This window comes from Salvelinus sp. IW2-2015, unplaced genomic scaffold (genome assembly GCF_002910315.2).
Source record: "Salvelinus sp. IW2-2015 unplaced genomic scaffold, ASM291031v2 Un_scaffold1594, whole genome shotgun sequence".
Taxonomy (NCBI): Eukaryota; Metazoa; Chordata; class Actinopteri; order Salmoniformes; family Salmonidae; genus Salvelinus; species Salvelinus sp. IW2-2015.
The window spans coordinates 60,280-65,491 of record NW_019943017.1 but is presented as its reverse complement, the minus strand read 5'-3'; the positions used below and the strand labels follow the sequence as shown (position 1 = coordinate 65,491).

At 43.4% G+C, this 5,212-nt stretch overlaps 1 protein-coding gene across 1 annotated transcript in view; it reads right to left on the bottom strand.

Moving 5' to 3' along the window:
- The window catches only part of LOC112071350 (SPRY domain-containing SOCS box protein 1-like), a 20,735-nt gene extending 17,941 nt beyond the window's left edge, over nt 1–2,794 (bottom strand). The window contains 1 exon segment of the mRNA XM_070439359.1: nt 2,603–2,794. The gene's annotated coding sequence lies outside the window, so the exon portion shown is untranslated.
- Nucleotides 2,795–5,212: the final 2,418 nt, after the last annotated feature.

Below are 5,212 nucleotides of genomic sequence, written 5' to 3'. Positions count from 1 at the left end.
AGACAGCCAGGGAACTAAAGACAGCCAGGGAACTAAAGACAGCCAGGGAACTAAGAGCACGGCAGATGGAACTGAAGTGGGTAGCAGCACAAGCCAGGGAACTGTGGTAGCAGACAGCCAGGGAACTGTGGTAGCAGACAGCAGGGAACTAAAGACAGCCAGGGAACTGTAGACAGCCAGGAACTGTGGTAGACAGCCACGGAACTAAAGACACACAGGGAACTGTGCTATCAGACAGCCAGGGAACTGTGGTATCAGACAGCCAGGGAACTAAAGACAGCCAGGGAACTGTGCTATCAGACAGCCAGGGAACTGTGGTATCAGACAGCCAGGGAACTGTGGTAACAGGAACTAAAGCCTGCTAGCTGCTGCTGAGAAGGGAAAGGTTAGGCCACACTAATTGAATTGTAGACAAGAGTTCATTGAGAAGCGTTTTGGCTCTTTATCTAATACAAGTAAACAACCATTTAAAATGGGGCATGTCTCCTCTGTGATGGCCAAACAGAGGGGAAGAATACCCCAGCAGCCGGTGGCCACTCTCTGGGTCTACTTCCCAAATGGCACCCTGTGCACTACTTTTGACCAGAGCCCTATAGACCTTGGTCAAAAGTAGTGCACTAGATAGGGAACGGAGTACCATTTGGGACCACAGCCTGATGTAAACAATCGTCCTTCTCAATGCCTGTTCAGCCTTCAGGGCCTCAGGCCACGGGAGAATGAAACATGTTAATTTGCACATCCTTTGTGCTGGAGACTTTGGCTTATGACTCAAACGGCACCCTATTCCCTATCTAGTGCACTACTTTTGACCAAGGTCTATAGGGCTCTGGTCAAAAGTAGTGCACTACGTTGGCAATAGGGTGCCATTGGGGGTGCATTTTTAACCATTCATTCCCCCTTTCTCAGAAGAACCACCACTGTTGTGGTGACAAGTTCTGAATTTTATACCACACGCTTCACAGGCTATAGGTAATAGCAGAAATAGATGACATTTAAAATGATTAGCGAATAGTGATGGTAACTAATACCCCCTTTTCTGGCAGTCTGCCAATATTGGCGGACTACCTGCATTTATTTATTTTTTTAAACTTTCAGTTGAATCTAAGGACGCTTGCTGAACATTTGCCTAAGATACACACTATGGGGCAACACATCGGGTGCTTGTATCCGTCCCTATTCATATATATACTGTAAATGAATGTGAGGGAAGGTGGAGGAACGAGAGAGGCTGGCGAGTTAGATCCTGTCGCTGGTTGTCTAGGGGGTTTCCAGGCCCCTGGGTTAGTAAGGAGCTGATTGAGATGCAGAGGGCACTCTAAAGGATTTAGCTGAGCCAAGGGAACACTGGTCTCTTGTGTTGACCAAGTCTACATTTAGGCTGAATACTACCTGAACTTCTTTTGTGTCAAATTCAGATTTCGTTTAGGTGTGTAGGTCGCCAGCGATCATAACATCCCAATTCTAAGGGTCTTGCAGTTGAAGTGCAGATGATGCAGTACTAAAACAGAGGACCGTCACCAATGACCCAATCAAGACGTGACCAACAACAGTGATGCTGCTGGCTAGATGCTCTGATATATCTCCTGTAACAGGATCTAGCTAGCCTGGTAACAGACCTGATGTAGCTCCTATAACAGGATCTAGCTAGCCTGGTGTAGCTCCTATAACAGGATCTAGCTAGCCTGGTAACAGACCTGATGTAGCTCCTGTAACAGGATCTAGCTAGCCTGGTAACAGACCTGATGTAGCTCCTGTAACAGGATCTAGCTAGCCTGGTAACATACCTGATGTAGCTCCTGTAACAGGATCTAGCTAGCCTGGTAACATACCTGATGTAGCTCCTGTAACAGGATCTAGCTAGCCTGGTAACATACCTGATGTAGCTCCTACAACAGGAGCTAGCCGGTAACAGACCTGATGTAGCTCCTATAACAGGATCTAGCTAGCCTGGTAACAGACCTGATGTAGCTCCTATAACAGGATCTAGCTAGCCTGGTACTATAGATTTGTTTTGGGACCTAAATGCGACAGACGCAGTTGGTTATGATATGACAGTAGCCTAATTAAAATCAGCATAGCACACAAAGACATTTGTTTTATGGCATTTAACAAGTCTATCGTATTGCTAGATTGTCAAGGATTCCCGAGGTTACTGCTTTTCTAAACGTACCACACACTCAGGGCAGCTGATGACGCGAGTTAGTCATTACCTGACCTATATAGCAAGGTAGCTAGCCTAATCCCCAACACACACCTCAGCTGGTAGTCCGCTGTGACCACTGGACTGGCCCACTAGCAAGGTGAAGGTACGGTTACTTTGTAGCCTTAACACAGGAAGCGTGTTACTAGTCATAATCAGTTAGATAAGTGCGGGTGTGGCGGCAAAGACTGATGAGATTCATTGTTGAAAATACATTTATACAATTCTGACTTCGTGGCATTTCATTTGATAAATCAACCAAGCTATATCCCTATTCATGACATATATTGATTTGCGTCTAAAACCCTTGAATAGTTAATTATTCAGACAGGAAAGCCAAAGTAAAGCCGAAACAAAAGATCTACAACAAAAAAAAACACACACGAACGAAATAAAACTCACCTTGACTTGGCAACTTCTTTTTTTCAACCAATAAAACCTACAGAGAGGATTGGAAAAGCGAGTTTTTGCAATTTAAACACAATAGCCAAGCTATTCCATTGCTGTTCGTTCTATCCTCTCCAATCCTTCCACCTCTTTCCCATTTTGGGTTGGACATGAAGTAGGTAAAACGATGGCTGCCCTAACGTGTACTGTCCAGTCACGTGGTCCAATAGCTCCCAGCAGGGGTGGATTCATTACGCCGTTTCTGTTGCGAAACGACTCTTAAACGGAAGCAAACGGAACGAAACGGGGAGGGACCTACCTGAATTTGTTCTATAAAAACGTTCGTTTTCTTTGAAAAACGAGTGCTACTGTGTGCACTAATGAATACACTCCTATATATAAGCGTTTCCCGACAGAGCGACTCCGCCATATAAATGTTTTTTTTTGTTTATGGGGCTATTTATTACAGCAAGGCCCTGAGATGGCTTGTGCTGTGGGAAACATGTGGTCAGTGACTGTTCAGTTATGCACCAGACTGAGTAAACATTAGGCTACTGTCATACCATAACCAACGGTGTCTGTCGAATTTAGGTCCCAGTTTTTTCTTTCATTTGACAACCCTGAGGAGTCACTGGACTGTGACAAGGATATACAAATGTAAAACTATGGGCTCAATAGGGCCTTCATAACTAACCCTGTTCAATCAACAGTTTATGTGAGGTTTATGTGACGATTACACTTTTCATAGGGATGCCACTTACTCTATATCCCACAGACTGTTTAAAGTTTCCGCACAGTCATCGTATTTCCCAAGACATCACAGTCATCCTATTTGATCAAAACATCACTCATAACATTTTTACACTATTAAAATGCTCAGAATTGAAGAAATAGTACCTTTATTAATCTCATCTCTAACTATCAGGATGCATGAAAGAACAGGCAGAGTGGGCGGGGAGTTTATATTCATGAGTTTGCCTTGACTGACAGCTCTTTGAAACGCCCTTGTGGTCGTTGCCAGGTAACAAGGTAAACAATGGGTCACGTGTCATTGATGACCAGGTGAACAATGGGCCACATGTCATTCTGAGTTTAAATAGTATGCCTCAAACCCATTTTCCTCTGCAAAATGCTCTCATAGTCAACAGAGCTGATCGTGGACTGTTAGATATCAGACAAACAGCAGCAATACACAATTGCATTTTAAATTATTTTGTAACTAATTACAGAATACACTCCACTGATACAGTTCTTCACAATAATTAGTAAACTCTGAATCACCTTAGAAGCTTAGACAGAAGGGAATGTACTTGAAAAACAGGATACAATAAGTGAACAGGACAATTTATTAGCATTATAAATGACAATATGTTCAGATTTTGTATGTATTGATCAGACATTTATTTGATCGTTTATAATAGACCAGCATAGCCAAAATATTGATCAACATGAACACTAAAGAGAAATAAAGGTGACACATAATTTGACATAACATTTTTTATTTTAATCAAAGCCATACGTATGCAGGATCCTATTGATTCGCAGGATCCTATTGATTCGTAACGATTTGTAACACTTATCTCCCGTCTGATGCTTCAAAAAACAAACAATACAAAAGTAACAAAATATGATATCATATCACGTAAAAGTGAATTAGTTAGGCTTTAGGAAATGCAACCAACTACAGAGATTGATGGGGAGGGGGAGTGGCGGAGGAGGGGGACCTAAGCAGGCTTCAGTCACCCCTAAGATTGAATCGGGAGACAAATCCAGCTCAGGCCTCTCTCACTGGGCAGACAGTGGTCCTGGGATGGACAGATCAGGCCTCTCTCACTGGGCAGACAGTGGTTCTGGGATGGACAGCTCAGACCTCTCTCACTGGGCAGACGGGGGTCCTGGATGGACAGATCAGGCCTCTCTCACTGGGCAGACAGTGGTCCTGGGAGGGGACCGATCAGGCCTCTCTCACTGGGCAGACAGTGGTTCTGGGATGGACAGATCAGGCCTCTCTCACTGGGCAGACAGTGGTTCTGGGATGGACAGATCATGCCTCTCTCACTGGGCAGACAGGGGTCTTGGGATCGACAGCAAGCACAGCTTCCCCATGTACAGAGCTGGATCAAGGGTGACCTCATTTAAGTTTTTTTTAAAGGGCCATGTTTGTTTAAATGGGTAGTGAATTTAATATCCTTTTATGTACTGTTCTGAGTTATGATGCTATCACTTCATTGACGTCGCGATCTACTTATTAAATGTGTTTTCTGCTATCTTTGTACTCAATTTTAAATATGCGATATTTAGTTGTGCACTTTTTAGTGAAACTTTTCAATGTCAGTATTTGGAATTTGTGTGTCTGAAATGCTCAATTGGTTTGAAATTAATAACTGTGTACAGTCTTGAATTAACAGACTTGAATTAACTACTAACAAACTAACTAGTACCACATAACATGTTACTATACACTATACATGGACCATGTGCATTTTCTGCCGGTCTTTCCTGAGATAGCTCCTCTCTGAGAAACTCATGGGTCTATCTTCATAGACTTCACAGCATATCCCCCATTCTTTGACATGGGGAATCTGATTTTGTATTACAACATTCCTGCCGCGGTGGTTGCCTGGA